Below are 22,968 nucleotides of genomic sequence, written 5' to 3'. Positions count from 1 at the left end.
ATGACAGGAAGTACATTAGACCATATTAGAAGATTTTGCAAGATCAGAACATTTTAAATGCAAAAATTAGATATAGAAGCTGTGTTAGTAGTGAATTTAGGAAGTCATAAACATTCCCATATAAGTTGAAGCGCTGGTGCACAGAGTAACCTTAGAAAGTCTTTACTGGCATACTGGTAGTGAATATTTTCTCTTGGAAATAATTAGAGGATGGTAGTCAGATTTGCATAACTGCATTTGATGGATGATGGTTAGTATCATGACATTTGAAAATTAAAAGACTAGTACATGCTAGTGATTTTAATAATGGAAATTTTACATGTGAGCTCCATGGCATTCTTGACACTGAAATGTTCTAGAAGACTCTTAGAACATACATTATATTGTGTAGCATGAGTTAGGGACTATAGGTGGTGTTACAGAACACTAGTATTGCAGTTTAAGTGACAGATTTGTCCTGTGTCAGCAGACATAAAGGTGGAGTACTTTTTTACTTTGCTAGGATTTTATTAAGTCTTTTGTCGATATTCTGATGCCTTAATTTATACATTTTTAAAGTCTTGCATGATTTTTTTTTTTCTATTGCATGTCTGATGTATCGTAACAGAATAGACCACTTAGTATCAGTACTTGTACAGTATTAAATGATTTATGATATTTCAGAATATAATAGTATATTTTCTGGTACATTCCAGAAATGCAAAAGTAATTTAGGCAATAAAAGTTGTATACAGTATATACTGGTATATACTGTATAAATATGCATAGTTGAATGAGTTGTTATAATAATTTTGTTATGTTACTCATACTTTGAATGAGGACAAGTGTTAAAAAAGTTTACAGGATGTCTGGGCATAATATGCCAGTAAAATAAAAGGTCTCTGATATAAGATCTCTGATGTCAGTCAAACACTGATTATAAAGTTGAAATCATTTGTCCGTAATAATTTAATCTACTGTACTTTGCAGTTGGTAAACTGCATGACGGTAATACAGCCATCGGGTCATGTATTTTTTTTTTTTTTTTTTTTCCTACTATTCAATGCTAATAATACATGATCATAGCTAGCTAGTGTACCGTTAACGTACATCTGATCCACAGTGTTCAAATATATGAAGTAAGAAAAAAGTTCCCTCAATTTAAAGCTTGAGACAAAGTTTTCTATGAGAGTAACTTATTTCCAGCTTGGACAGAAATGTGTTGCTGAAAGAGCATACTGCAGTAGGTTGAGGTCAGGCAAATTATATTGTACAGTACTGTATCATTATATATATATATATATATATATATATACAGTAAAAGTCCTATTATTTGACATCTATGGGACCGGTCTGATGCCGAGAAATTGGATTTGCTGAATAATCAACAAACCTACACACTCAGTACCTTAAAATGTATTGATGACTGTCATCACCACTTATGGTATTACAATTGTGTTTGGAGAGAGTACTGTATACTGTACAATACTGTAATCAGTACAGTACTATACCTGAATCTAAAATATACAGTATATATATAAATTAGCAGTGCTGGGCAGGTGCGCAAACACTTGCGCAAAGCGCAATTGCTCAAAGAGCTATTGCGCACCGTTGCGCTCCAGTGAATATCGTTTGCGCATTGTGCACCGCACGAGACCATGCACAATATTGCGCTTCCGCACATGAAAAGGCAGGTGCCCAAGCGCAAATTTATTTGCGCTTGCACATCAAAGTTTGCGTTTGCGCACCTCCCTTGCGCACCAGTCCTGTGGACTGTGCACTGCACAATCCAAGAGTCACCTGGTCTTGGGAGCTTCCCGTATGTCTGGACAACGGTTGGGGGAGGCTCGGACGGCTCGCGAGGGTTCTGGGGGAGGCGGGAGGGACGGAGGGTAGTAGCATTTCTTAAAATGCATCAACAGAGATAATGTATTTTAATATTTTTAAAATTATTATTAGTAGTAAATAATAATAAATTAAACCTTACAAAAATCATTAAAACATTATTTAAATCAAACATCCACAGCCTAATAATTTATTAGGCTGTGGATATTTGATTTAAATAATACGTTTTAATGATTTTTGTAAGGAATTACACATTCTTTTGTATATCTATATTGAATTATTAAATAAAACGTCTTGCACAAATGCAGATAAAAGTAAAACTGGCAACATCACATTTCCCTGTCCCTCCACTTCGCAGCCCGCTCACTCCTCTGAAAATCCACGAGTCAAGTTACATGACAGTATTGTGATACCAACTCTAATGTATGGAAGTGAAGCTTTGACCTTGTTGGAGGGACAGAAGTGAAGCGTGAGAGCTGTGGAAATAAATGAGTTACTTGAGAGGAGCATGTGGAGTTACATGGAGAGACAGACTGACAAATGAGGAAGTGAAGGATCATTGTGGTGTGGATGCGGATGTGATAGGAAGCGTTAGGAGAAACACACAGAGGTGGTTTGGTCATATGGAGAGGTTGGAGAGTGAGAGACTAATGAGGAGAGTGCATGTTAGTGAGGTGGAGGGGGCAAGTGGGAGGGGGAGGCCAAGGATGAGATGGAGGGATGGAGTGGAGAAGTATATGAGAGAGGGTGTGAGCTGGGAGCAGGGCAGTGAAATGGCGGGGGACAGGGTGACATGGAGGCGATTTGTTGCTTGTTTGTGGCCAGTGGCCACCCCTTACGGGATTAAGGGGTCCGGCAATAGATAAATAGATAGAATAATAATAAATAAAAGTAAGTATGCTAATTTATTTAAATATCTCAATATTATACAGTAATTCCCACAAATATATGCAAATGGTTTGCGCTTGCGCTTTGCAACATGGCGCAAGCTAAATATTTGTCAGATTGCGCACTTGTGTTTGCACAAGGTTGTGAACTGTGGATTGCGCATTGCGCTTGCGCAAGGTCCTTCTTCATTTGCGCTTCCCACCACTGTAAATTAGTGAACATATAGAAGTGTAATGACACAGTAGGCCTACAAGTCAGATAACACTTCCTGGATGGCAGAAATGATACGGAATATTACCTACCCACTTAGTACATCATTTTTATTGGTGAACACTGTCCTCACTACTTATATTATTACAAATGTGTTTGGAGTGAGCACTGTTTACAGTACTTTTTCCAAACTCCAAATAGTCAGAAAAATACGTAAACTAGAGAAATATGAATTGATAAAGTCTTTCTGATGAAAGTTAAACGTACACATAGCGCTCATTCTTTTGTGCGTTTTTGTGTTTATATGTGAAAAGGGAGAGTATTGATGCAAACAGAAATGTATTCCATTAACCCCTTAATTACCTCCGGCATTGAACAACCCTGTACAGGACCGATGTCGAGTTTGTGTGAACTACAAAAAACTGTGAACAATTATGGGAAGGGAACGAAGATCGCTGGTATGTTTACACGACTCTACGTTACCATTCCAAGCAGTCAGGCGGTTGCTTAATCTCAGATGATTTCGCATCGTAATTTTATCAATTCTTCCGTGAATCATAGCATGGGTTTAGAAAGCTAAAAAACACATTCCCGGGTGCACCAGACGATTCTCTTCACATCTTTAAGAAAATTAAATGAAAGAAATTTAATCCATCTCTGAGTACGTAAAGTTTCTTCCATTCTTCTGAGATAATTTATTTTTCTTAAAGATGTGAAGATAATCATCTGGCGCACCTAGCAATGTGTTATTTGGCTTCCTAAACCTATGCTATGATTCGCTATTACTCACCCAAGAATTTATAAAGTTACAGTGCATTTACCAAATGGGCGAAAACAACTGAGATTAAGTGACCGCCTGACTGCTTGGACTCGTAGCGTATAGTCGTGTAAACATAACAGTGACCTTCGTTCCCTCCCCATAATTGTTCACAGTTTTTTTATAGCTCACACTAACTCGACATCACTAACATCGGTACTGTAAAGGGTTGTTCAATGCTGGGGGTTATGAAGGGGTTAATGATATACTGTACATTACTGTTTGCATCAATAGTCTGTCTTTTACATATAAAAAAAACGAAAAAAAAAAGGGGCGCTAAATGCACTTTTAAGTTTCATCAGAAAGACCTTACCAGTTCATGTTCCTCCAGTTTATTTTATTTTTCCGACTTTTAGGTTAGGTTTGTTTAGATTATTAGGTACAGTAGGCAGCACATCATCCACTCACTTGATGTAGTGCTGCCTACTTCTTCCTTCACCTTTATCATTCTTTTTCTGTGCCTGCCCTCCTCTCTTCCTATTTCTCCCATCTTTCCTGTCACTTCTTATTGCTTTTCTTTCCTTTACAGGTGGCTTTACATTGAGTGACAAGCCAAATGGTTTCCTGTAAGCCAAGAAACCATTTACAACGCTGGGTGGTAACCATATAACCAAACCATACGTGCTCCCTACATGTCAACAAGTGGGTTGGTGGAGGGTTAGTGCCCCTCCCTGTAAAACAAATACCTCAGAGTCAAACGGCCACCCCTTACGGGATTATGGCGTCTGGCAATAGATAGATAGATAGATAGGTACAGTTAAACTTAGTTAGGTTAGGTTTAGTTAAACACTTAGGACAGTCCCTTCCACCATTATGCTGAGGAATCAAAGTACAAGAGCTGTCACAGCCTTACAGCCAAAAACAACGGGGAAACTGATTTAACAAGCAACGTTTATTTATGGGTAATGCATCACAGTATCAGTGGTTCATGGGCTACGCAATTACCGGTAAATGTTATTTTCAGGAAGGCGTCAAGAACTAGCTTATTTCAGGAATTAACGAGGGAGCTTGGAGTGTAACCCTCGCTAATTGGGGGGGGGGGTACGATAGTGTGCAATATTGTAATCAGTACAGCACTATTTTTTTTTTTTTTTTTTTTTTTTTTTTTTTTTAAATAAAGAACAGAGGCAGGAAAAACAATGAATTAAAAAAAAAAAAATCCATACACCAGGTTACTGATGTCCTCCGTTCATAATATATCTGTAATAGTTGGACTTGAACAGCTGTAGATTGAAGTTTGGAGGGAAACAACTCTGGGGAAGCGAGTTCCAGAGAGCTGCAGTTCGGGAAATGAAAGAATTTTGATACGCAGAAGTTCTGCAATATGGCTGAGTGAATTCCAGTCATGAGGGCTACCAGGTGCCCGTGTAGCACGAGGGAAGGCTTGGAGAGTTGGCACCATGGAAGCAACTTTGTCTGAGCATTTGCCATAAAAATATCTGTAAAATAATGCAAGGGAGGTAACATTCCTTCTTACTTGTAGGGAAGGTAGTTTATTTGTAATGGCAGGGTTATTAATAATTCTAACAGCTTTGTTCTGAATTTTGTCTAGTTGTCTTAATGCAACCTCGCCACATCCATTCCACAAGGGTGAGCAATATTCAAGCTGAGAGCACACATGACTCTTGTATATTATAGTTAACTGCTCATCAGCGAAGAAGTTACAGACTCTGTACAATAATCCAAGTTTCTTTGAAGCGGTTTTAGCAAGTGATCTAACATGAGAGGTCCAGCTGAGGGCATTCTTAAGTGAGACGTTGAGAATTTCAATACTATACCTGAATCTGAAAAATATAGAAACTAGTGAACATATACAAGTGTAATGAAACATTAGGCCTTCAGTCACAGATAACCCTTCCTGGACCGTCGAGATGATTCCGGACATCTGCTGAACAACCAAAGATTTTCGTAAATGGGACTGTTTTTCAAAAACTGCCAAAATGTCAGATCTACTGAGTAATCAGCTGCTGAATAATAGGACTTTTACTGTATATATATATATATACAGTAAAACCTAGATATAATGGACTTCAGTAGACTGGAATTCGCTTTTATCATAATCGAGGAGCTGCTAAACTAAGTTCCTATGTATCGGAATAAGTCTGATAAAGCCACAAGCAGTCTGGACTGCCTGACCACTTCAGCTATGTTGACCACATTTAGGTAAAGAAAAGACATGTTTATTAGTGTCCCGTACAGTATTATTTATGGATGTGATAGGAAGCGTTAGGAGGAACACACTGAGGTGGTTTGGTCATGTGGAGAGGATGGGGAGTGAGAGACTGATGAGGAGAGTGTATGTGAGTGAGGTGAAGGGGGGGAGAGGGAGGGAGAGGCCGAGGATGAGATGGAGGGATGGAGTGAAGAGGTATATGAGAGAGGGGGGTGTGAGTTGGGAGCAGGGCAGTGAAATGGCGGGGGACAGGGTGACATGGAGGTGCTTTGTTCGTGGCCGCCCCATACGGGATTAAGGTGTCTGGCAATAGAGAGATAGGTAGATAGGTACCATTTTATTATTGTAGTGAAGGTATAATACAGAACAATACTGCAGTGGTATTGAAAACAGTTTAAAAACTGTTAGTGCGATCCGGACTAATGTCTGATAAATTGGGAAAAGTCCGGGATAGCAGAGGAAAGTCTGGAGGTCCCTTTTATTGGAATTTCGCTTTTTTCGGAATGGTTTGGGCCCCAATTACTCCGTTATAATGAGGTCTTACTGTATATATATGTATATATATATATACAGTATATATATATATATATATATATATATATATATATATATATATATATATATATATATACCGGTATATGTGTGTGTGTGTGTGTACAATAGACCCTTTTTATCGGCGGAATTTGCATCCACGGATTTAAGTTTTCACGGATAAAACTTATTTTAATACTGTACTATACACTGTAACTTAATTTGAAACTGGTGCGTAACTCGCACTTCATTTGTAGTTACAGTTAGCATACCTGCACCCACGGGCATTTCCGCCACTCCGCCAGTCTTGTTGCAAACACCAATCAGTTCGTTACCTACGTCGTTGTCGCCCTTCTCGTGTTTACAGCTCTACTGTACTTGATTGTGTAAGTGAAAAATGGCTCCCAAGCAACAAGTAAAGGATAAAAGCAATCCTTTTAAGCCAGAGAGAGAGCATAAGGTGTTATCTGGCATCCTGTCAGAAGAGTCAGACTAGACTTACAACTTACCTACAGTGCCACCAACATCTCGTCACCTCACCACATTGGCACTGTAGGAACTGCACCACAATCATCGTCATCATAGAGCAATCATTGTCATCTATACAACAGTTATAGGAAGCGTTATGAGGAACTCACTGAGGTGGTTTGGCCATGTGGAGAGGATGGAGGGTGAAAGGCTGACGAAGAGAGTTTATGTGAGTGAGGTGGAGGGGGGAAGAGGGAGGGGGAGGCCGAGGATGAGATGGAGGGATGGGGTGGAGAGGTATATGAAAGAGGGGGATGTGAGTTGGGAGCAGGGCAGTGAAATGGCGGGGGACAGGGCGACTTGGAGGCGATTTGTTTGTGGCCACCCCAAACGGGATTGAGGCGTCTGGCAATAGATAGATGGATAGATAGACAACAGTTATCATTGTCATACAGCAATCGCCATCATTGTACGAAGATTATGAAGAGAACACACGGTCTTTTGGTGAGTGTTAATATGCATTTGTAATATTTTAAATGACTGTATGTTTTTATTTTTTCGGGGGTGTGCCTAGCTTATGTGGAAATAGCATGCCATTTTGTGATGATGACTTGAGTATCCATCGAATTTGCCTTCCACGGGGGTCTCTGGAACCTAACCCCCACAGATAACTGGAGTCTACTGTAGATACACACAGTATATATTATCATCATCATCATCATCATCATCATCAGGACCTTTCCCACCTTTGGGCATGATGAGGAGTAGCATAGAGAGAGAGAGATACTGTATATATATATATATCTCTCTTTCTCTATACTGGTATATATATACGTATACACCAGTACATATACAGTATATTATATATACTGTATATATATATATATGTGTGTGTGTGTGTGTGTATGTATGTATGTATATATGTATGTATGTATATATGTATGTATGTACAGTATGTATATGTATGTATGTACATATGTATACAGGTACACCGCTGACTTTCTTGCACTGGCCTGGCATCTCATTTAATCTGGAAAAAATTACGAGAGGGCGCTTGAAATTCTCGCGTCCATGAGACTAGTTTCCCAGGTGGCTGCAGATGGCGTTGAATGTAGTGCGTGCTCACTTGGATTCCTTGGGTGGTATGTGGGAGCACCCATCATTGAGTCCTTTGATGTAGTGCTACCTACTTCTTTCATTTCTGTCATTCTTTTTCTGTCATTTCGCCTCTCTTCATATTTTTGTCTTCCTTCCAGTCACTCTTTATTCCTCTTCTTTCCACTCTAGGCACTGAGTGACATGCTTAATGGTGTCTTGTCACTTGGGAAACCATTTACAATGTTGGGTGGTAACCACATAGCCAAATATCTGGGTGATGTGGAGCTTACTGTGGTATCCATGTTAATTGGGTAGAGAGATTCAAATGCAGCATCCTTCCAGGAGCAAACCCTCCATTCTAATCCCCTTGCCTCGCTGTGGCAAAACACTGTCAGCTGCTTGGGAACATCTGTTCTTTGCTCAGGACAGCCTTTCAGGGGCAGCTGCTTGTCTGCAGTTGATGAGTCTCCTCAGTCAAACAGACAAGGGTAGCACAACAACAACAATAACTTGGATTTCTTACACTACATGTTTTGGTGGTGACCCCTGTATTTGCCGGATTCTTAGCTTATTTTACCTAGAGTACATTTAACCCTAGGTATGGCTTCTAAGAAAAATGTAAGTGTCGATGGTGGTATCAGGCATAAACACCAATCTATATCAGTACAGGAAAAGGTAGAACTGTTGTAGAAACTGGACCTTGTAAACACCAATCTATGTCAGTACAGGATAAGGTAGAACTGTTGTAAAAACTGGAGTGCGTAAACATCAGTCTATATTCAGTACAGGATAAGGTAGAACTGTTGAAAAAACTGGACCATGGTGTTCCCATGCAGAAGTTATGTGATACAGTTCGTCAGCTGTTTATTCAGTATCCACCAGTAAGTTGTGAGGGAAATAATTTTGCATTTGTTGTGTATTTAAAGGGGAAATACATGAATATACAAATCTTTCACTGCTGCCTTGCATTCATTAACAGGTGATCATGATTTTTTGTTTACAATCTACCGATGCACCTAGCATGGTGCGGTCACTCCATGCTCCATCATGTGTGTGCAGATCTGACCCACAGCATGCTTAGTTTGCTAGTTTATTTGTGATGTACTTCATCTAAGTCTGCATTATTGAAATTGTAATTAATAGTAAATCAGTAGAATGATCCTTTGCATCTGATGATTGGTGGCATTGGTATCAGTCACTTTAACCTGTAGAACTACCACAAACCTTGATGTTCATTATATTATGCATAGGGTGATTTCTAGAGTAAAATTTGTGGGGGAGGTGATGTGCATTATATGGCAGGAAATACAGCATTATATGTGACCTTCATTGGTTACTGGTGAATAATAATTATATATGACATATGGGACCTCCATTAGTTCAGCAAAACAGTCAATCCAGCAAGGCTCTGGAAGCAAGGGTGCTGGAATGTCGGTGGTGTACCAGGACTTTTTTTTTTTTTTCTTTTTTTTTTTCTTTTTTTTTTTTATAAATAGGTTCCAGGGTAGTGTGATAAATTTCAGCTATTAAAACTGACGCATACTATTTTTTTTTTTTCTTTTTCTTTTTATCTGTTGTGATACAGCTGAAAGATTTTCGATAAAAAAAAAAAGATGGAGAACAAATGCAATATACCTACTTAGCAATATTAAAGAAATAGCCTCAATGCCTTTGATAGCATGTTTATTGCCTATCCCTCTGACTGGTCATGACATCACCACACCAACCAATTCAGATGTGTTCAATTTAAAACCAAAAATAGCAGTGGAAGCCTAACTGGAAGCATTGAAACCTAACTAGGGGGCTTCACCCCTAGGACCCCCCAATGATTATAACCTACCTAACCTAGTGCAAACTAAGATGTGCATTAGGTAAAACTGATGCCAAAACAGTATCGTACGTTAAGAATGTTCGTTAATCATTGGCACAATCGTCACCCGACCATGCGATGGCGAAACACTAACTCAGGTTGGTGAGCACATGACTGTGCCTGACAGGGGTAATAGTAGGGGTCTTGGTTAGTGCCATGGTGGTGCTGTAGTATTCCACGTGGTCAGATAGAAATGCAGACAGATGAAGGGGCAATGAATCAGCAGAGCAGAGCACAGGAGACTGAGGCAGCTCAACAGGTCTGTCTGGCGGTGCGCGGTTTGAATTGTAGAAATGCGGGATGACTATGTCAAACAATGAAAAGGGCATAGATTTTTTAACACTGAAGTAAGGCAGCACTACATCAGGTGAGTGGATGATGGTCGCCACCACCTACCACCAATCGAGGAGCTATCAGACTAAATTCCTATATACTGGAAAAAGTCCAATAAAGCCAGAAGCAGTCCGGACTACCTGACCACTTCAGCTGTGTTCACCACAATAAGGTAAATAGAAGATATGCCTATTGGTGTGCAGTACGGTATTATTATATATATCATACCATGTGATTATTGTAGTGAAGGTATAATACAGTACAGTACTGCAGTGGTAGTGAAAACAGGTTAAGAACCATTGGTGCAATCCAGACTAATGTCTGATATATCGGAAAAAGTCCGGGTTAGCAGGGTGAAGTCTGGATGTCGCTTTTATTGGGATTTCGCTTTTTTCGGAATGGCTTTGGCCCCAATTAGTCCGTTATAGTGAGGTCTTACTGTATATATATATGTATATATATATATACTGTATATATATATATGTATATATATATATACTGTCTTTATATATATGTATATATATATATATATATATATATATATATATACACTGTACAGGTAACTCGCACGGAACACGATCTCACGGAACGTGCTCGCAATTATACACAGTAAGGGCTGGGATACATATAAGACAACGTAAGATTAAAAAACCATTATGAAAACTACAAATTAATGCAGGAGAGGCCTTTGAAAGATCAAATCCTCGAACGTCACCGCAGCGCGCGGTTTGTTTTGATTACGTGATGAATTCAGTGAGTGAGACATTCCCGAGTACAGTAGCACAGTATTTGTAAGTTAAATATTTACAGTGCTGTACTGTTCTGGTAAGTTTATGTGCAACTTAAAGTACTATTAAATAACGTTAAAGCAAGAAATAGTCTTATAACCAGTTTACCTGATAGGCGTCAGAATATTGCCTTTTTTATATGTTCGTTTTTTCCACAGTACTGTACAGTATTTGTAAGTTAAATATTTACTGTTCTCGTATGTACTTTACTTGTAAGCACTTAAATAAAGTTAAATCATTAAATAAAGCCTTGTAACCAGTTAACCCGAATTATATGATTGCCCATGATCGGCGTCGGAATACTGTATTGCCTTTTTTGTTTGTTCGTTAAACTCTTACTGTACTGCTTTTCTACAGTACAAACTGTATTTGTATGTTAAATATTTACTGTTCTGGTATGTACTTGTAAGCAATTAAAGCATTAAATAGGGCCTTGTAACCAGTTAACCTGATTTATATGATTACCCATGATCGGCGTCGGAATATTACCTTTTTTGTTTGTTCGTTAAAGACTTATAATAAGAGAAAAATACATTTTTGTCTTGGTATCTTTACCTATTTGCTCAGGTTTGCTGTAATGGTTTGGATCATTTGATGCAATGCAACTTGTAGTAAACTGTGAAAACTTTCGGGAAGTGAACGAAAATCTGGGACATGAGACTGACCTTGACTTCACCCTCTCATCGTCTCATGTATCATCTGTCAGTTCACCACCTGCTATCGTGATGAGTGGATGTACGATTTTTTCGCTCGTGGCCATGCCTAACCACACATAGTTACACCCATTATCTCGACCCAGACAGAAAATACAATCTTTTTCCTCCCTTGCAAAACACAAACAACCACCCTGTTTACGAGACAGCAATATATATTGCGAAAATAACAAGGTAAAATGATAAAGATGAACGTAAAATGATAAAGATGAACATGTTATGACGGAAGAAGTACGTTTTCCCCGTCTGTAAACGTATTTATTTCTGCTTTGTATCTGTATTCGTAATAATTAGACTTATTGTTGGTTCTGAAACTGCATTATGATTCTATTTTTAGCCATTCTCGTGGTGTGGGAGCTGGAAGTTGTGACACAACTTCCTTATTGCTAATCGGACTGACCCTCCACTTTATTCTCCCGTGGCAGAGTCTAGCCTTGGAGGACGTGCAGTTTTCTCATTTAGGACTGAAAATTCAACTCTTTCGCTCCCTTTTCCAAGCATGGGCACAACGATAACACAAAAAATAACTCGAAACGACCATAAACATATATCAAAAAGGTGAAAATGTATTCATAACATTTTTTTTTTTTCCAGCCATTCCTAACAGTACTGAAATCATTCGATATCACAGTACTGCATTTCTAAGTTAAATATGTACTGTTCTGGTATGTACTTGTATGTTAAAGCACTGGTACCAGTTAACCTGATTTATAAGATTACCTATGATCGGCGTCGGAATGTTTCCTTGTGTTTACGTACTGTATTTGTGTGTTGAAGTTTTGCTCTGGAGTACTGTATTTGTGAGTTATAACATTAAATAAACCTTCTAACCACTTAAAGTGCTTTCTAGTGATTACCAGTGACAGATAACGGCAAAACAACACATTTGGGGGGTCTAGGGAGCAAAATACGGAGTAATTTAAATATACGCGATTTCGCACCTAACACGGCACCGTAGGAACGAAACCCACGTGTTCCGTGCGAGTTACCTGTATATATATATATCACGCAAGTGCTCGTGGGCCCTTCGGGCCCCTCGGACTTGCTCCTGCGGAGGGCTCTCGCGTTTATATGCTGTTCTAGTGTAACGTTGTCACTTGGATTTTTTGCAGCTAACCAACTGATCGTGTTATGTGCAGCTTCGGAAATGAAACCCACGTTTATTTTAGTTCTGCCTCTAGGCAAAAAAATTCTATGGAGATCCTATGCCGGGCTTCGGAAGCAGCGTTTTTTGGTCAGAATGTGATCACTCGTTAAATATAGTAAAAGTTTTTCAGTTGTAATGGGACCAAGCTTTTTCACATCAGCGAATTTTTTGCAATTTTTGTGCCAATTTTGGTGCGATTTGAATGTATAGTTTTGGCTGCCCAAAATACACACACACACACACACACACACACATGTCGTTGACAGAGATAGAGCTCTTCCTGGATTGTGGGGAAATAATCGCTGAATCAGCAACGAAAAGAAGACCAACCTATTTGTGATTATGTTAGTGAGTGCTAGAGTGGTGGTCGCGTCGGACAGTAGTTAAAAAATTGCGGATTCGGTCATAAAAACAAGAAGATATAGTGAAAATAGAAAGTCTCTGTATGGTTGATTCATGGCGGAAAGAGACAGTGCAATGTTTATAAGTGGCGAGAGAGAGTTCGAGGGCTTCTCTGAAGAGGACGTGGGAAATGAAAGTATTAAGTTGAACCAAACAAGAATAGCAGGTGTAGAGAAAACAGCGGAGAGGAATGTCCAGGAGATAAAAAAGGTATGGGCAGTAATTAAAGAGTTACAGGAACGGACCATGGAGCAGGAAAACGAGATCAAAAGTCTGCAAAATAAATTGGAAAAAATTTGTACACTTAGTGATGAACAAGCAAGAGAAGTTGCTGAATTAAAAGTGAGCAATGAATCAGCTTCAAATGAAATAAAACAGCTTAAGAGGGAGAATAAGAGGTTGGAAGAAGAAAGAGACAGGATGAAAAGAAAACTAGATGAGTATGAATCCAAATCAAGAATACAAGATGAGCACATTAAAGAAATCAAGGAGCAACATAAGGGATGGAAGAAAATTCAGGATGAGGGAAATGTAAATTTGAAAGAGAGTATAGAACAACAAAGCAAGGAAAAGGTGGAGAGAGAAGTGGTTAGGGTGCTGAGAAGTAGAGAATCTTTAGTTAGGGGTGTAGCAGATAAGAAAAAATGTGTAATAATTTCAGGAGTTAAAGAAAAACGTATGCCAATAAGATCAGAAAGAGAAAGAGAAGAACTGAGTAAGGTTAAAGAAATAATATCAGTAGTTATGGAGGAAAACAACGAAGTTCAAGAAGAGATTGAAGAGGTGTTTAGGTTAGGAAAGTACGAGGAAGGAGTGGCAAGGCCATTGAAGGTAAAGTTTAAGTCTCAGGGAACAGTAAACAAAATTATCAGTAGAACATGGAAATTATCAGACAAGGAAGGGTTAAAAAATGTTTGGATAAGGAGAGATGCAAATGAGGAAGAACAATCTAAATTAAAGGAGTTAGTAAAGGAAGCAAAGGTAAAAAACGAGCAGAGAACAGAGGAAGAGAAAACAGTGTTTTGTTGGAGAGTCATGGATCAGAAATTAAGGATGTGGTACAGGCAGAGAGAAAGAAAAGAGGGTATAAAAAACATCAAAAATAATTGGAAGGTGGCATATATTAATGTTGATGGTTTAATATCAGCAAGGCTAGAAATCAACGATTTTTTGAGGGTGCATGAACCTTATGTTATGTGCTTTGTAGAGACCAAATTAAGAGAAGATATTGATGTCCATATGGGAGAGGGTAAATACAATCTGTGGAGAAGAGACAGAAAAGAAAAAACAGGAGGAGGAGTGATGATAGGAGTGAAGAACAACATAAATGAAGATACCGTGGAAATGGGAGAAGGCAGGGCTGAAGTGATAGATATGAAATTAGAAACTGGAGAGAATAGCAATAGAGATATGGCAGTAGTGTTTGTTCCCCCTAAGACAAGAGCATGGAGTGATGATGAATACCAGGAAATGTTGTCATACATGGCTAGTTATTTACAGAAAATGATTGAGAAAAGCATCAATTTAATTTTAGTGGGTGACTATAGTTGCAAAGAGGTGAACTGGGAGGAATGGGACTCAAGAGGCAGCGAACATTCGTGGAGCACTATATTATTAAATATAACAGTGAACAATGTGATGACGCAATGGGTAAAAGAAGAGACGGTTCCGAGGTGAGGACACACCAGCAAGACTAGATTTACTGGGTTCCAAAGAACCCAATGTAATAGAATCATTGGAATATCTGTGTCATATTGGAAAAATTGATCATGTGGTCATTGAGTTCCAGATGATAACAGGAAACGTGGAGCCAAGAGACGAGCTTTATAGGCAGGGAAGATACAACTTTGGGAAAGCAGACTTTACAGGTGTGAGAAAAGTTTTTGAAAATCCAGATTGGAGAAAATTAAGAGAATCAAGAGAGATATAGAAGAAGTGGGATATTTTTATAGGCTGCTATAATTCAGGAGTGGAAGAATTTGTGCCAAGAGTAAGGGGGAAAGAAAACAGGAAAAAGGAGTGGTTTAATAGAAGGTGTATGATAACAAAAAAAGAGAGAGACACGGCATGGAACAGTCGGAGAAAGAGAGGTAACAATAGAACAAACGAAGAATATAAAAGAACTAGAAGTGATTACACAAGAATAGGTAGAGAGGAAGAAACTAATTTTGAAAAAGGTATAATAGACAAATGTAAGGATGAACCCAAACTGTTTTATAGATTTGTCAATGGCAAATTGAAACAAAAGGAAGGAATCACCAAACTGAAAGTAGAAGGAGAGCAATAAACCCCAACCATCCCTTGGATATAAACCTTCACCGGCTCAATCCGATTGGAGCACATTTATTACCCACTAAACCACCAGGTGCCAAAATTTGGCTATACGGTTACCACCCAGCATAGTAAATGGTTTCTTGGTGTACAGGAAACCATTTGGCCTGTCACTCAGTGTAGAGTCACCCACAGGCAGAAGGAAGAGGAAAGAATGAAGGAAAGAAAGACATAAGAGGGAGTGTAAAGTCACCTTCAGGCAGAAGAAAGAGGAAAGAACGAAGGAAAGAAAGACAGAAGAGGATGGATGGAAAGAAGGATGGAGGAGAGGAAAAGGCAGACACCCGAGAGCAGCACTACATCAAGTTAGTGGATGGTGAGTGCCCCCACCTACCACAATTATTATTATTATTATTATTATTATTATTATTATTTGTGACTTGTACATTAAGTAAAGAAAGAAGAATGTTAATTTGGGGAAAGCCCCAGAAATTGATGGAGTGTGTGGTGAAATGCTGAAGCATGGGGGAGAGATAGTAGTAGAATGGATGTGGAAGATGTGCAGATTGGCCTGGGAGGAAGGTAGAGTCCCGGAGGATTGGAAGTCAGGTATAATTATTCCCTTGTACAAAGAAAAAGGGGAAAAAGAAGTGTGTGGTAATCATAGGGGCATTTGTCTTCTTAGTATAATAGGAAAAGTGTATGGTAGGATACTTACTGACAGAGTTAGAGAAAGAACAGAGAAATTAGTTGGAGAAGAAGGAGGCTTTAGGAAGGGAAGAGTTTGTGTAGATTAGATATTCATCCTTAGATCTTTAGTGGAAAAGTTTCTAGAGAAGGGAAAGAAGTTGTATGCCGCTTTCATGGATTTGGAGAAAGCATATGACAGGGTGGATAGATAAGGATTGTGGAAAGTATTAAGAATATATGGAGTAGATGGGAAGTTGTTGAATGCTGTGAAGAGTATATATGATGGTGCTAAGGCTGCAGTGCATGTGGATGGTGAACTGAGTGAATTTTTCTCTGAAGGTTGGGTTGAAATAGGGATGTGTCATGTCTCCATGGTTGTTCAATCTGTACATGGATGAAGTAATGAAAGAGGTACAAGGTAGGGTAGTGGATGTTGGAGTGGCCCTGGTGAGAGAGGGTAGTGTTTGAAAACTCCCTGCACTGTTGTTTGCAGAAGATACTGTGTTGTTGAGTGAAGACGAAGGGGAGCTGCAAGGCTTGGTGGATGAATTTGGGAGAGTGTGTGTAAGAAACGGAATCTAAAGGTGAATGTAGGGAAGAGTGAAGTGATGATCTTTGAGAGAGGTGAAGTCAGTGAATGTACAGCGAGGTTGGATGGTGAGGAATTGGAAAATGTGAGTACGTTTAAGTACTTGGGTAGTGTAATGAGTAAGGATGGAGGTTTGGAGGGTGAAGTGCTTGAAAGGGTACAGCAGGGAAGAAAGGTTGCTGGTTCCTTGAAAGCAGTGATAAGAAACAGGGAAGTGAAAAAGTTACTACATGACAGTATTGTGATACCAACTCTAACGTATGGAAGTGAAGCTTGGACGTTGTTGGAAGGACTGAAGTCAAGAGTGAGAGCAGTGGAAATGAGTTATTTAAGAGGAGCCTGTGGAGTCACATGGAGAGACAGGCTGACAAATGAGGATATAAAGGAGCATTGTGCTGTGGATGTGAATGTGATAGGAAGCATTAGGAGGAATACACTGAGGTGGTTTGGCCATGTGGAGAGGATGGAGTGTGAGAGACTGACGAGGAGAGTGTATGTGAGTGAGGTGGAGGGGGGAAGAGGGAGGGGGAGGCCGAGGATGAGATGGAGGGATGGGGTGGAGAGGTATATGAGAGAGGGAGGTGTGAGTTGGGAGCAGGGCAGTGAAATGGCTGGGGACAGGGCGACGTGGAGACGATTTGTTTGTGGCCACCCTGAACGGGATTGAGGCATCTGGCAATCGATAGGTAGATAGATAGACATTGAGTGACAAGCCAAATGGTTTCTGGTACACCAGGACACCATTTACTACACTGGGTGGTAACCTTATAACCAAATTTTGGCACCTGGTGGTTTAGTCGGAAATTACAGTGCTCCAGTTGGATTGAGCCGGTGAAGGTTTATATCCAAGGGGTTGTTGGGGTTTATTGCTCACATGATGCCACTCAGGGATGAGTGAGGCAGGTCACTTTTATCTTAACTCATCCCATCCGGGTGTCATGTTTACACGTCCTTCCGGGGCCATCTGGGTGACATATACATGATCTAGTGTTTCGCGGCATTGTTTGAATATTCCACCACACGCAGCCATTGGCAACCTTTCTGCAAGCATCTGAGTCATGCTTCAGTTACCTGCGTACCTTCGTAATGAATAGACTTACGCAAAATGTTTTCCTTGTGTCTGGATCCTTGGCTGAGCGCCCACAGCCGCTGACTTCAACACCAGTGAAGTCCAAAGGCCAGAAAAGAAAAGGCCTTAGCGATAGTGCGATAGAGAGAGAACTAGGTGACATTATCACCATTTGTGAGTGAAGAAAGTAACTCTTCCTCTCAGGAAAGCGACCGCCATAATGTGTCAATATTTATGCATCTTGTGAGAAGGGTGGAGGACGTGACTCCACTGTACGCCCATCATATCCACCTGTACAGTACATTCAGCTGCTATTTCCGACGATGGGAAAGGTTCAGGATACTGACGATCCTAGAGGGGGGGATATTGGCACGGATAAGGAGATGGAAGAGGAGGAAGGAGAGGAGAAAGGGAGGAAGTGATGGAGGGAGGGAGAAGGGAGGAGGAAACAAGGTGCATCGAGTCTCGTGCCACCCCTCTCTATTTAATGAATAATGGAGCAGAAAGTTTGTTTCATGATGAAAGCAGTGCCTTATTTTTTATTGAAAGTTTCCGTGTGTGTATGTTTATGATGACAAGGTACAAGTCACAGGAAAAAAAATGTTATGGTGGAAAACACTGTGGAGTGGAGAAAGGGAGGAGGAAACATGGTGCCTCGCTCCACCACTCTGTCTATTTATGTGAATGATGGAAGCACAAAGTTTTTCATGATGAAATTAGTGCCTTATTTTTTTTTTGAAAATTTTCGTGTCTGTATATTTATTATGATGAAAAAGTCTAAATCACCGGAAAAAAATTGTTATAGTGGAAAATACAGTACTTTCGAGTATGGACTACGTGTATAACTATTTTGTTCACAATATTATTTTTTAGGTTTTATGTAGTAGTAGTTGTAGTAGTGGTGGTAATATTTGTAGTAGTAGTGGTAGTAGTTGTAGTTGTAGTAGTGGTAGTAATAATAGTATTATTTGTAGTACAGTAGTTGTAATACCCAGACTTCTAGTTGCACAGTGACACCAGAATGGAGTGACAATGCAAGCCAAACGTACTTCTCCGTGTGTGTGTGTGTGTGTGTGTGTGTGTGAGAGTTTCTGTCTGTCTGTCGGTAAGGTGTCTGGGTAATATGCTTAAGTTAGAGTTGGTTTTGTACATACCGGTATGTTGTTTTTTGTGTAATTAGAAAAAATTATTTTACTGCTCTGTGTATATTTATGTGAATAAAGGAGCAGAAAGTTTGTTTCATGGTAAATTCATTGCCTTATTTTATATTGAATATATTTGTTTATACACATTTGTAATGATGAAAAAGTATAAATCACAGTAAAGAAAAAGTCATAGTGGTAAGTGTTTCTGATTATGGACAGTACATAAATAACTTTGTTCAGAATACAGATGGCCCTCGATAATCGATTAATCTTACTTCGATATTTCATACCTTGATAGGACTCGTCCGCTCGTTCAAAATTCGTGTTTGGATTTCAAAAGTCGTGCTTAGATCACTCTGGCCAGATTGTAAGCGCAAGTTGATGCTCATCTGTTCGTGTGTCATGCCACCTACCAGCCACTTGATGAAGCTTGCCTTCATCATACATTTGAAATCTTTTTTGTGACTACAGTACCTGTTCTTTGCTCACGTTCATCAAAGGTACAGTGGGAGCTATGACCAGGGGAGGTGGTCAGGGTGGTGGTGGGAAAGGGGCTGGTCCTGGACAAAAGCCTGAGCCTCCTAAGACTATTGCAAAGGGACAAAAAAGGGAGTATCGGAAAGGAGCGAAACACAAGTATACAGCAGCAGATAAGGAACGAGTTTTGAATTTACTGGAAAAGGGACACAAAATGAGTGGAATTAAAACAAGGAAGCAGGTGTTCACTCAAGCTAGGTGAGCAAGAGTGATGGCAGCGAGGGTGGCAGTGTGGCTGGCAACAGCGACTCAACCACCACCTCGGAACCAACATTTTTTTTTTTTTTTTGACCGACTCTGGGCATAGGCTTCACAGCCTGCTTTCAAGGCCCAGTAGTCCACATACGTACCGCATGCCTCTACATGTCTCCACTTCGGTGCTAACACCCACTGTCCATACTGAATACATGCTAGGGCTGTCTCATATAGGACTGGTGTATTGGTATTAGCGGGGGTATTTTTACGACATGTCGGCGGGTCTTCTGGTACATTAGTAAAGTCTGATTTTATGAAATTCAAATCCTTAAACTGTTCCCTGCCCCAGCGGGATTTGAACCCGGGTCCGTTAGGACTCCAGGCCAACTCTCTACCAATTGAGCCATCGCCTACTCTACCATATAAGCTTCGTTCTTTCTATTTTAAAGTGAGTGCAGCCTGTATTTTGTGCTTTTCTTGCTAGTAAGAAGTAAATATGTACTAAATATAAGCAAATAGGTGGTTTTGTTATGATTTTGGGTGGGTATAAGTGTATATGTAAAAGTTGATGTAGGTTTGTCAGTGACACACTGGTCCCATTTATTTATTTTACATAAGTTTATCAATTCTCACTTCGATAAATTGCACTTGGATTGATTTTTTCGGTCCCAAAACTGATCGAAGATCAAGAGCTTTCTGTATTTTTTTTTTTTTTTTTTTTTTTTTTTTTTTTTTTTAGTAGTAGTAGTAGTACTTGTAGTGGTAGTATGTGTAGTAGGTGTGGTAGTAATAGTAGTAGTTGTAATTGTAGTAATAGTAGTAGTTGTAGTAGTGGTAGCTGTAGTATAAATAGTAGTTATAGTAGTGGTAGTTGTATTAGTAGTAGTAGTAATAGTATTATTTGTAGTTGTAATACCCAGACTTCTAGTTGCACAGCGGTGCCAGAATCGAGCGACAATGCAAGCCAAACATAATCTCCGTGTGTGTAATTCACCGGGTCGGTCAGGATCACTTGATGGTCGTGATCGTCAGCTTTTACCCTCCTGGAAGGGAGCTGAGAGCTCATATAGTCCGATCTAAGGGCAAGGCTGTGACCTTCACACACGCACACACCCGTCCCCTTGCTCAAGGGGGACAGTAACCACCCACTTCGTCAGTGAAACTTTTCGCAACCTGAGCGAGGCGCGAACTCCCGTCCACCAGTTGGCAAGCGGGAACGTTACCACTGCACCAGCGAGCGGTGTGTGTGTGCGTGTTTACCTATTTGTATTTACCTATTTGTAGTTTACAGGAATTGAGCAGTGCTCGTGTTGTCCTGTCTCCATATCCACATTTATCAAGTCTACCTTTACACACATGAATGTTTTCCTCATGCATCACCTCTTTGTCTAAGTCGTTCCAAATATTTAAGTATTTACCTAATATAAACAATTGTGATATACACGGAATGTACTATGCTCGTGGGTTTCCGTCGCTGTTTCTCAATAAGTCGAATTTAACTTTAAACTCGTTTAAGTTTTTAGACTGGACGATCTCTTTGTCCAGGCTATTCCATAAGTCTATACTTCTGTAAGGAAAGCTATATTTCTTGATATCCTTCAAGCAGCTTGACTTTTTCAATTTCATTCCATGTCCTCTTGTTGCTCTTTTATCCCATACAAACAGATCCTCTTTGTCAATTTTATCTACTCCCACCATGGTCCTGAACACCGCAATCATGTCTCCCCTCTTTCTCCTTTCCTTTAACGAAGGCAAATCCAGTTTTTCCAGCCTCTCTCTGTATGACAGGTCCGTCAGACTGGGGACCATCTTGCTTGCTGTTCTTTGTATTCTCTCAATCTTGTTTATATCTTTCTTTTTGTGTGGGGACCACACTACCACTGCATATTCTAACCTGGGGCGGATCATAGCCACTATCAATTTTTTCATCATTTCCTCATCCGTATAATGAAATGCTACTCTTATGTTAGTCAAGAGCTTATAAGTCTCTCCAACTATCTTGTTAATGTGCTTTTCTGGTGACAAACTATCTTGGACCAGCACTCCCAAATCTTTCTCTTCTCTCCGTTTTGTGATTAATTCATTACCCAAAAAATAATTCAGTGATGGTCTCCTGGTTCTTTTACCCATTTCCAATATTTTACATTTCTTTACATTAAATTTCATTTCCCACGTCGGCTCCAATTGTGTATCCTATCCAAATCCTCCTGCAGTATTTTACAATCCTCCTCAGCCTCTATCTTCCTCAAGATCTTTACATCATCAGCAAACAGACTTGCATAACTGTTCACTCCATCTACCATATCATTTACGTAAATCAGGAACATTACTGGCGCCAACACTGAGCCTTGAGGGACTCCACTTGTTACTTCCCTCCATCCAGACATCTTTTCCTTTATTACTGTCCTCATTTGTCTGTCTCTCAAAAAGTCTCTCATCCATTCCAGAAGTTTCCCCTTTAGTCCTCCAATATATTCTAGTTTCCACATTAGTCTCTTATGAGGTACCTTGTCAAAGGCCTTCTCTAAGTCTAAGTACACACAATCCACCCAACCATCTCTCTCCTGTACCACATCAATCACTCTTGAGTAAAAGCTCAACAAGTTTGAAACACATGACCTTCCACTTCTGAATCCAAACTGACATTCAGCCAAAATATTCATCTCTTCCAGATATCTTATCCATCTGTCTTTCAGAATTCTCTCACACAATTTTGCGACCATGCTGGTTAGGGACACTGGTCTATAATTCAGGGGTTCTTCCCTGTTTCCTCCCTTGTAAATTGGTACCACATTTGCCCTCTTCCATTCTTTTGGCACTTTCCCCTCTTCCAGTGAGCATACAATTAAGCTGTGAATTTTATCCGCCAGTTGTTCTCTGCATTCCTTCAGTACCCAATTAGAAATTCCATCGGGTCCTGGGGCTTTCCTTACATCTTGAGTTTCCAGTAATTTATACACTTCCTGTACCTCCACTTTTATATCTTTCATCACCTGAACATTTCTAAATCACTCCCTCCCCTTCCACAAGCTCTTTTTCTTTAGTGAAAACTGACTGGAAACGTTTGTTCATTATTTCTGCTTGCATTGCCGTATCCTTAAAGACCTCTCCTTCTACTTTCAGCTTGGTGATTCCTTCCTTTTGTTTCAGTTTGCCATTAACAAATCTATAAAACAGTTTGGGTTCATCCTTGCATTTGTCAGTTATACC

The 22,968-nt window shown here is 39.8% G+C and overlaps 1 protein-coding gene across 5 annotated transcripts in view; it reads left to right on the top strand.

Annotated features, from left to right (window-relative positions):
• The window catches only part of nSyb (neuronal Synaptobrevin), a 157,242-nt gene that overhangs the window by 95,128 nt on the left and 39,146 nt on the right, over nucleotides 1–22,968 (top strand). The gene's annotated exons all lie outside the window — the stretch shown is intronic.

The sequence above is a fragment of the Coenobita brevimanus genome, chromosome 71 (genome assembly GCF_032717465.1).
Source record: "Coenobita brevimanus isolate Jiangsu-jjx chromosome 71, ASM3271746v2, whole genome shotgun sequence".
Classification (NCBI taxonomy): Eukaryota; Metazoa; Arthropoda; class Malacostraca; order Decapoda; family Coenobitidae; genus Coenobita; species Coenobita brevimanus.
Note: the sequence above shows the minus strand (reverse complement) of the source record. Positions and strands in the feature narration are given on the sequence as shown.